Below are 12,217 nucleotides of genomic sequence, written 5' to 3'. Positions count from 1 at the left end.
TACATTAGCATACATTACATTTGAATTACAAGCTAGTAGTTGGGTATTCATCTTGTAGTTCGGACCAAATACATCAGCACACATTATATTTGAATTACAAGCTAGTAGTTGGGTATTCATCTTGTAGTTCGGACCAAATACATCAGCATACGTTGTATTTGAATTACAAGCTTATTACATAAGCCTCAAATCTTGCGGTCATGGTTGAGCGCTTTTTTGCATGTAACTCCTCAAGTATTCGGTTTAGAGCTTCGGTTCCTTTCCCAATTTGTTTGAGAGGTCTTACTCCCTGAATCGGGAGAGGTCACATATTGGGCGCATCTAGTATAAATTAGAACCGAGTCTAAAGCGTTCGAATGTTATTTAAGCCAAGTCAAAAGTTTATTTTCATATCATGTTATTACAGAACATAACTTTACTCAAAATTGAACATATTGACATGGCATGCAAGTAAACATAATCAAAAGCATATGAAGAAAAGTATAAAAAACGACGATTGAAACTAATACATATAAATAAGTAAATATAATTATGTGACTAGCTTCGTCTAACCTTAGTAAACGATAAAAAACATAGCCATATCATACAAAATTGACTTTTATTAAAAGCCATCGGAAAATTAAATGTTGTCAATTTGGGCCAATTAACATAGTATCTAGGAATATATTGAGTACGTTAATCTCTATATTAAGGACATATCAAATAGTGATTATATTATTTCAACCACATTAATGTTACATTTAGTACAAATTGTGTCTTCTCGAAATATTGGAGATGTCATCAGACGACTACACGGTATTGTGTTTAAATGCTGTGGGGAAATAGACTGGTCAGCTTTTTAAAGAACATGTAATGATCTATTTTTAGAGAAATGTTTACAGACCAGTCTTACAATTATAGTTGACTGCGCATGCGCCAAAATGTTGGCGATTATATCTGCAGACCGTCGGGACCCGGAATCCGGGACCTAAATTTCAAAATTAGTTTTGTAATGTTTTATAAGCGATGCAATGTTTTAACTGCCCTGTGAATCGTTTGAAACTGATTAGTTTTGGAAGGAATTAAATAATATGCTGCATGCATATGATTTAATGATCATTACATACGTATAATTATAACTTGCTGTCAGCTTGAGTTCTCATGTGAAAATACTCAATATTATATTTCAAAATGTGCATATTTTGGTAAAAGTTGTTGTTTGAGCAACCGTGTTAGAGGAACAATAGATGACACCACATGTTAAATCGACCATGAGTTCTTGTAGTGTCATATTAGATCGTCCAGGATGTGGTTTATCAAGTAAATCATGTGTTCACATAGGCCCGGCCAAATTTGACACAAAGACCATAATGAAACGTTCATATTTTAAATCCACAGGATGATGCCACATGACAACAGTCAAAGGCCTGAAGTTTTCAACTTATGCTTTCAGTGAACACTAACCGTAAAATTAAGCGTACGGAGTAAATTTAGAATCATTTCCATTAAACTTATAACAAACAGAAGAATAATAACAAAATATTGACAATCACGTAGGGAATATTTGTACTTAAATTTGGACAAGATCAAACGTTAGGTATGCCAAAAAATCGTAGATTAAATTAGTGCAACAAAGGATTAAATTATTGGATTTATTTGAATGCTGACATTATGAACACATCTCTGTACAATAACTCTTGAGTAGCGACCTTGTATGCGGTTCTCTCATGTAAGACATAGTATACCATTATATAATAAAATACGATAAATGTTTTATACATTTAAATCATTGTGTTTTTTAAAGAAATTATGTGGATACAACAAAACATGATAGACAAACACCACATAGCAATGCCACCGTTAGATTATCCCTCAGTTATGCACTTAAAAATAAATTGTTAGAAGGCATAACATAAGTTAGGTTAATCAAGATGTAGCCCTGTTAGAGCATTTTTTTCTTTTTTATCTTTGACAATCTAAACATGCATCAATATACTTTCAACACATTCAAATCACTCTACTCCTAAGTGTTTCAGGGTTTCTGTGTTGCATAATTTCAAGCAATCTGGCAGTAGAGCGCATGACTTGGAAAGTAGCGCGTCAACATATCTTTTGGGAAATTGGTCAAACAAGCATTCAGCGCATCGTACCAATATTTCTCTCCATTAAGGAAGACGATGGCACAAAAGTGGCCTTCCTTGTACATCGTGACACCGGCCAATTCGAATGCACGGTCATCGATGTTTATTTCTTTCGAAGCCATCAGATTGTCGAATGAAATTCGGTCGGTCATGCATAACTCATAAACGCGCAAGGCAGCTACAGGACCTGCTTGTTTAATCATTCTTCTAGTTTGTCGAACACCTTCACATGCGGTATCGTCACTGGAAATGAAAAAAAGGTTATTACAAACCAAGTCCTTAACGTTTTGTACGAACATTTCCCGCAAACCTCGCTTCACCATAGTAGTCAAAATGAAAGATTAAGCATATCCTATTGAAACCATTACATTTTATTTGAAATAGGAATAACAGGAAATTTTGTGTTCATTTTTAACGTGACCACTATCTATAGAATAAATCGTTTTTCTTTATTTAAAAGAATTGTTAAATCGGTTTAGGTTATGTGTTATAGGACGTTTGATGGCTTAACATATCACATTTTGATAAATATTTCCTCATTTACGACACGAACTGTTACAACAAATTGCAGACATGTTTTATACCGAACATCGTTAAGAAAATAATTGATTCTGGGCTTTTTATGTTGTTGCCAACATGGATGTTAACCGGACCAAATTGATTGTAAACATAAATATTGAAGAGTTTGTTTCCTAAAGCGCTTTTTACAGGTTTCTGGTTAATCAATAGTGGCCATTCGGAACTCCTTGGCCATTTTTTTCAAAAACAACCTCGGATGTATTTGGACGGTTTACATACTCAAAAAGTGGTACGTTTAAGTCCGCTGCAAGTAGATCGCGTAGTAATTTTATTTAGCAGTTAAACTTTGTGACATTACCCTTGGGATTCTTAAATATGTTTGCAATAAAACAATTCAATGGCAATCAATTTAAACTTAGATCAATAAATACAACTCTAAAACACTACATTTAATTAATGATATAATTCAAAATTTTACGAACTACTTCAACTGATGTACCTGCATACATCCGAGGTTATTTTCGATAAAATGGCCGAGGAGCTCCGAATGCAATAGTGGCGTATACACCGTGGCAGCAGACAAGGGGAATGTACGAAGTTGTTGTGATGAAATTATTGCAGATAACCAACAATATGCTAAATTGTTAAACAGAAATTGTTAGTAGTCAGAATCGGAAAAATGATAGTTACTTTTATTTAGAGTTTTTGCTTACCCCTGTTCGCCCAAGTCTCCTCTAGCAGTGCAGGGCGTCTCACATCTGAGCCATCTGTTTACAACCTCTTGCATGTTTTCAATGCTTTCGTCCAAGCTGTAAAGAAACATGGAGACTAAACAAATTAAGTGCTACCATTGAACGAGATAAATATCCACATCGACTAGTATCCGTCAACCACTGGCGTCATATAAATGTCATCAAAACGATGAAGACGTTTCAATTAAATTCATTAGTCTCATAAAATGCAGGAATGAATGCTTTTACCACTATAATTGTTAACTAAAATGTCTTGGTACGACGCAAATAACAACAGCTATCGATGGACAGCGCGCTCGACATTTCGAAGAATAATATGAAATTCAACTGAATAAGCAATTGTCAAAAAGGGTCTTTATTTGAACACAATCCTTGATAGTCATGATAGTGAACAAGTATTTCAGATTTTAAACCAATATCTCGAATGGTTTAAGAATTAAGTCAGTTGGTATGAAAAACTTAACATGGATTCAAAGTTGTAAAAGGGCCATAATTCTGTCAAAAGATTTGACAGAGTAAACTTGTGTTGTAAAAAGAAGGGAGTCATCATAGTGATGAATTATTTCAAGTTCCAAATCAACATCTCAATTGGTTTGGGAAAAAGTAAGGTGGTACGGAAAACTTAACACTACTAGAGGAGACTTGGGCGAACAGGGGTAAGCAAAAACTCTAAATAAAAGTAACTATCATTTTTCCGATTCTGACTACTATATGTCTGCAGGATGTGCTAAACCCTTGTACCTTGCATCTTTTAGCTCACTTCGTGCTTAGATTGAGCTATCATGGCGTCGTCCGAAGTGCGTCTTCCATTCTCATCATTTGGTGTTTACACACTAGAGGACACAGTTGTAATTCAATGTTAATGAAACCTTAGATAATGTTTATATTGACAATATCTATGCCAAATTTGAATCTTTGAATGTGAATGGTGTCTGGTAAAATCTAGGTCAAAATGTCAAATCTCAGAAATACCTTATTTTCACTCTGTCTTGCGTCCACATTTTTGAGGTAATCTTAATGAATTTTTGTCCGAATATTTATCATGACATACCAACTTGGAATCTGGGTCAATATGGGTAAAATCTAGACAACCAGGTATAACTGTATAATACAAACATGTTTATACACTAGATGCAACATTTATGTATCATTTCCCAACGGAACTTTGTCAGAATGTTTTCTTTACAATAAAAATCTACTGCGTGTTCAAATCAGGGCCATGTTAGGTAAAGAAAACTAAAACACCATATCGACTCTTGACTTGTTTACACCGTGTTAGTCAATATTCATGAGACTTTGTCACAATGTTTATGGGAACAGTTGCCGAGGCGACGGTTGAATCTGGCTCATGGATTCATTGTTCTATTACATATTTTACGTACATTTCCAGAGGACAAACGCATACTGTTGTCTACGCACCTCTTTCACAGTTTAACAATTTAGCATGTTGTTGGTTATCTGCAATAATTTCATCACAACAACTTCGTACATTCCCCTTGTCTGCTGCCACGGTGTATACGCCACTATTGATTAACCAGAAACCTGTAAAAAGCGCTTTAGGAAAGAAACTCTTCAATATTTATGTTTACAATCAATTTTGTCCGGTTACCATCCATGTTGGCAACAACATAAAAAGCCCAGAATCAATTATTTTCTTAACGATGTTTGGTATAAAACATGTCTGCAATTTGTTGTAACAGTTCGTGTCGTAAATGAGGAAATATTTATCAAAATATGATATGTTAAGCCATCAAACGTCCTATAACACATAACCTAAAACCGATTTAACAATTCTTTTAAATAAAGAAAAACGATTTATTCTATAGATAGTGGTCACGTTAAAAATAAACACAAAATTTCCTGTTATTCCTATTTCAAATAAAATGTAATGGTTTCAATAGGATTTATATGCTTAATCTTTCATTTTGACTACTATGGTGAAGCGAGGTTTGCGGGAAATGTTCGTAAAAAACGTTAAGGACTTGGTTTGTAATAACTTTTTTTCATTTCCAGTGACGATACCACATGTGAAGGTGTTCGACAAACTAGAAGAATGATTAAACAAGCAGGTCCTGTAGCTGCCTTGCGCGTTTATGAGTTATGCATGACCGACCGAATATCATTCGACAATCTGATGGCTTCGAAAGAAATAAACATCGATGACCGTGCATTCGAATTGGCCGGTGTCACGATGTACAAGGAAGGCCACTTTTGTGCCATCGTCTTCCTTGATGGAGAGAAATATTGGTACGATGCGCTGAATGCTTGTTTGACCAATTTCCCAAAAGATATGTTGACGCGCTACTTTCCAAGTCATGCGCTCTACTGCCAGATTGCTTGAAATTATGCAACACAGAAACCCTGAAACACTTAGGAGTAGAGTGATTTGAATGTGTTGAAAGTATATTGATGCATGTTTAGATTGTCAAAGATAAAAAAGAAAAAAATGCTCTAACAGGGCTACATCTTGATTAACCTAACTTATGTTATGCCTTCTAACAATTTATTTTTAAGTGCATAACTGAGGGATAATCTAACGGTGGCATTGCTATGTGGTGTTTGTCTATCATGTTTTGTTGTATCCACATAATTTCTTTAAAAAACACAATGATTTAAATGTATAAAACATTGATCGTATTTTATTATATAGTGGTTTACTATGTCTTACATGAGAGAACCGCATACAAGGTATGCTACTCAAGAGTTATTGTACAGAGATGTGTTCATAATGTCAGAATTCAAATAAATCCAATAATTTAATCCTTTGTTGCACTAATTTTATCTACGATTTTTTGGCCTACCTAACGTTTGATCTTGTCCAAATTTAAGTACAAATATTCCCTACGTGATTGTCAATATTTTGTTATTATTCTTCTGTTTGTTAAAAGTTTAATGGAAATGATTCTAAATTTACTCCGTACGCTTAATTTTACGGTTAGTGTTCACTGAAAGCATCAGTTGAAAACTTCATGCCTTTGACTGTTGTCATGTGGCATCATCCTGTGGATTTAAAATATGAACGTTTCATTATGGTCTTTGTGTCAAATTTGGCCGGGCCTATGTGAACACATGATTTACTTGATAAACCACATCCTGAACGATCTTATATGACACTACAAGAACTCATGGTCGATTTAACATGTGGTGTCATCTATTGTTCCTCTAACACGGTTGCTCAAACAACAACTTTTACCAAAATATGCACATTTTGAAATATCATATTGAGTATTTTCACATGAGAACTCAAGTGGCAGCAAGTTATAATGATACGTATGTAATGATCATTAAATCATATGCATGCAGCATATTATTTAATTCCTTCCAAAACTAATCAGTTTCAAACGATTCACAGGGCAGTTAAAACATTGCATCGCTTATAAAACATTACAAAACTAATTTTGAAATTTAGGTCCCGGATTCCGGGTCCCGACGGTCTGCAGATATAATCGCCAACATTTTGGCGCATGCGCAGTCAACTATAATTGTAAGACTGGTCTGTAAACATTTCTCTAAAAATAGATCATTACATGTTCTTTAAAAAGCTGACCAGTCTATTTCCCCACAGCATTTAAACACAATACCGTGTAGTCGTCTGATGACATCTCAAATATTTCGAGAAGACACAATTTGTACTAAATGTAACATTAATGTGGTTGAAATAATATAATCACTATTTGATATGTCCTTAATATAGAGATTAACGTACTCAATATATTCCTAGATACTATGTTAATTGGCCCAAATTGACAACATTTAATTTTCCGATGGCTTGTAATAAAAGTCAATTTTGTATGATATGGCTGTGTTTTTTATCGTTTACTAAGGTTAGACGAAGCTAGTCACCTAATTATATTTACTTATTTATATGATTTGAGGCTTATGTAATAAGCTTGTAATTCAAATACAACGTATGCTGATGTATTTGGTCCGAACTACAAGATGAATACCCAACTACTAGCTTGTAATTCAAATATAATGTGTGCTGATGTCTTTGGTCCGAACTACAAGATGAATACCCAACTACTAGCTTGTAATTCAAATATAATGTATGCTAATGTATTTGGTCCGAACTACAAGATAAATACCCAACTACTAGCTTGTAATTCAAATACAACGTATGCTGATGTATTTGGTCCGAACTACAAGATGAATACCCAACTACTAGCTTGTAATTCAAATATAATGTATGCTAATGTATTTGTCCGAACTACAAGATGAATACCCAACTACTAGCTTGTAATTCAAATATAATGTATGCTAATGTATTTGGTCCGAACTACAAGATGAATACCCAACTACTAGCTTGTAATTCAAATACAACGTATGCTGATGTATTTGGTCCGAACTACAAGATGAATACCCAACTACTAGATTGTAATTCAAATACAACGTATGCTGATGTATTTGGTCCGAACTACAAGATGAATACCCAACTACTAGCTTGTAATTCAAATATAATGTATGCTAATGTATTTGTCCGAACTACAAGATGAATACCCAACTACTAGCTTGTAATTCAAATATAATGTATGCTAATGTATTTGTCCGAACTACAAGATGAATATCCAACTACTAGCTTGTAATTCAAATATAATGTGTGCTGATGTATTTGGTCCGAACTACAAGATGAATACCCAACTACTAGCTTGTAATTCAAATACAACGTATGCTGATGTATTTGGTCCGAACTACAAGATGAATACACAACTACTAGCTTGTAATTCAAATACAACGTATGCTGATGTATTTGGTCCGAATTACAAGATGAATACCCAACTACTAGCTTGTAATTCAAATATAATGTATGCTAATGTATTTGACCGAACTACAAGATGAATACCCAACTACTAGCTTGTAATTCAAATACAACGTATGCTGATGTATTTGGTCCGAACTACAAGATGAATACCCAACTACTAGCTTGTAATTCAAATATAATGTATGCTAATGTATTTGTCCGAACTACAAGATGAATACCCAACTACTAGCTTGTAATTCAAATACAACGTATGCTGATGCATTTGGTCTAAACTACAAGATGAATACCCAACTACTAGCTTGTAATTCAAATATAATGTATGCTAATGTATTTGTCCGAACTACAAGATGAATACCCAACTACTAGCTTGTAATTCAAATACAACGTATGCTGATGTATTTGGTCCGAACTACAAGATGAATACCCAACTACTAGCTTGTAATTCAAATATAATGTATGCTAATGTATTTGTCCGAACTACAAGATGAATACCCAACTACTAGCTTGTAATTCAAATACAACGTATGCTGATGTATTTGGTCCGAACTACAAGATGAATACCCAACTACTAGCTTGTAAGTCAAATATAATGTATGCTAATGTATTTGTCCGAACTACAAGATGAATACCCAACTACTAGCTTGTAATTCAAATATAATATGTGCTGATGTATTTGGTCCGAACTACAAGATGAATACCCAACTACTAGCTTGTAGTTCAAATATAATGTATGCTAATGTATTTGTCCGAACTACAAGATGAATACCCAACTACTAGCTTGTAATTCAAATATAATTTATGCTGATGTATTTGGTCCGAACAACAAGATGAATACCCAACTACTAGCTTGTAATTCAAATATAATGTATGCTAATGTATTTGTCCGAACTACAAGATGAATACCTAACTACTAGCTTGTAATTCAAATATAATGTGTGCTGATGTATTTGGTCCGAACTACAAGATGAATACCCAACTACTAGCTTGTAATTCAAATACAACGTATGCTGATGTATTTGGTCCGAACTACAAGATGAATACACAACTACTAGCTTGTAATTCAAATACAACGTATGCTGATGCATTTGGTCCGAATTACAAGATGAATACCCAACTACTAGCTTGTAATTCAAATATAATATGTGCTGATGTATTTGTCCGAACTACAAGATGAATACCCAACTACTAGCTTGTAATTCAAATACAACGTATGCTAATGTATTTGTCCGAACTACAAGATGAATACCCAACTACTAGCTTGTAATTCAAATACAACGTATGCTGATGTATTTGGTCCGAACTACAAGATGAATACCCAACTACTACCTTGTAATTCAAATATAATGTATGCTAATGTATTTGTCCGAACTACAAGATGAATACCCAACTACTAGCTTGTAATTCAAATACAACGTATGCTAATGTATTTGTCCGAACTACAAGATGAATACCCAACTACTAGCTTGTAATTCAAATACAACGTATGCTGATGTATTTGGTCCGAACTACAAGACGAATACCCAACTACTAGCTTGTAATTCAAATATAATGTATGCTAATGTATTTGTCCGAAATACAAGATGAATACCCAACTACTAGCTTGTAATTCAAATATAATATGTGCTGATGTATTTGGTCCGAACTACAAGATGAATACCCAACTACTAGCTTGTAATTCAAATATAATATGTGCTGATGTATTTGTCCGAACTACAAGATGAATACCCAACTACTAGCTTGTAATTCAAATATAATGTGTGCTAATGTATTTGGTCCGAACTACAAGATGAATACCCAACTACTAGCTTGTATTCAAATATAATGTATGCTAATGTATTTTTCCGAACTACAAGATGAATACCCAACTACTAGCTTGTAGTTCAAATATAATGTATGCTAATGTATTTGTCCGAACTACAAGATGAATACCCAACTACTAGCTTGTAATTCAAATATAATGTATGCTGATGTATTTGGTCCGAACTACAAGATGAATACCCAACTACTAGCTTGTAATTCAAATATTATGAATGCTGGTGCAGTTAGGGTGAACTACAAGCTGAATACCGATATACAAGCTTGTAATTGGCGAACTACAAGTTAAATTACGATGTACAATGTACAAGCCGATCTACAAGCTGAATACCCAACTACAAGCTTGTAATTGGCGAACTACAAGTTGAATTACTATGTACAATATACAAGCCGAACTACAAGCTGAATATCAAACTACAAGCTTGTAATTGGCGAATGTCAAACTGAACTACGATGTACAATGTACAAGCCAATTTCACATACCTGGTATTGTGGGCTTTTTTACAAAATGAATGAAGATGCAATTTTGAAATGCTGTTTTGTTCTCCCCAGCAATTAAAAAATCAAAGGGGAATTAAAAAAAGCGAGGAATGTAAACATTTCAAAGAGTTAAATAATGTGTAGAAAATACAAAAGAAATATTAGTATTGATTCATACGTCGCGGAAGAGGGAAATACGTCTGTAAACAAATACATACTTAACTTTATGCCGCTCACGGTATGTCTCTGTGGAAAAAAATGTAGTATCAAAATTATATAAAAGAAAATAATATAACTTAAATGGAGTGTTTTGTCTCTCTTCGTTCACATTTTAGCTAGTCTGTTTTCGAAGAAAAGAGTGGGCTACCTTGATAGCCTGGGAGTCGCCGGCTTCGGCATCGTCGTCGTGCAAAAGCTGTATCATTGGTCATAACTCAAATACCGTTACAGATAATCGACCTTGACATGGTACATATGTTGCCAGAGACAATATGTATGAGTATAGCAGGGCGCATAACTCTGGATTTTATCATTTTTGAGTTATACCCGTTTTTCGACTAAAACAGCTACAACAGATAAGCATTGTCTCGCTGATAATATGTTTCGCATCACTGTCTTGTTTTATAACATATCTTTTTCAGTTTGGCCAAACGTGTGTTCATACAAGCCTTACTATTGTTACATGTAGTTCGAGCCAACGGGAAATTCGAGCCAAGCGAGTTCGAGCCAACGGTTTTCGACTGTACATATTTTCTCATAACATTATTGTTGGTGTATTTGTGTTTACCTTAACAAACGCTTGATCATTTTATATATATATATTATAAAACTTAAAACTCTAAAGAGATGCATTGCCAAGATTGCAGATGATGTCAAACTAATCTCAAAGGACATGTCCATATCAACATACCTTTTATTTACATCATACATATAGAGGGTAATTAATTGTTTAAGTGGAAAGTAACAATATAGTTAAGGACTTAAGGTGATATAAATTTCGACCGCTCACCAAAACAAAAATAAATTTCGATCGCTCACCAAAACAAAAATAAATTTCGACCGCTCACCAAAACAAAAATAAATTTCGACCGCTCACCAAAACAAAAATAAATTTCGACCGCTCACCAAAACAAAAATAAATTTCGACCGCTCACCAAAACAAAAATAAATTTCGATCGCTCACCAAAACAAAAATAAATTTCGACCGCTCACCAAAACAAAAATAAATTTCGATCGCTCACCAAAACAAAAATAAATTTCGATCGCTCACCAAAACAAAAATAAATTTCGATCGCTCACCAAAACAAAAATAAATTTCGATCGCTCACCAAAACAAAAATAAATTTCGATCGCTCACCAAAACAAAACAAAACTCGTTTTAGTAGATGAAGGATATAAAATTGTAAAACAGTTAATTGTAGTTTTTGGAAAAGCCCGCCAAATTGTATTTGAACGTAACGTCCTTTCGGAAATGACTTCGTTTAAATTGTTTCCCATCCCTGTCCTCGCTGACGTTCGATTTGGATGTGAGAGTGGGTGAACACTAAGTGAACAATATCAAAATGATAGTTTCGCTGTTCGAGACAGAGAAAAACCATTTTTAGTTTACTGATAAATCTCTATTAACCACGAGAAAGTATAAAATAAATGCTTGTAAGGGAAAGTTTTAAGTGTTCTTGTACTATTAATGATATTTAAGTGTATTGATAAACAACCACTAGCGGATCAGAGGGGGGGGGGAGGCACCCGGTGTGAGCTCCCTCTAAAATCGT

This window comes from Mya arenaria, chromosome 1 (genome assembly GCF_026914265.1).
Source record: "Mya arenaria isolate MELC-2E11 chromosome 1, ASM2691426v1".
In the NCBI taxonomy this organism is placed as follows: domain Eukaryota; kingdom Metazoa; phylum Mollusca; class Bivalvia; order Myida; family Myidae; genus Mya; species Mya arenaria.
Note: the sequence above shows the minus strand (reverse complement) of the source record.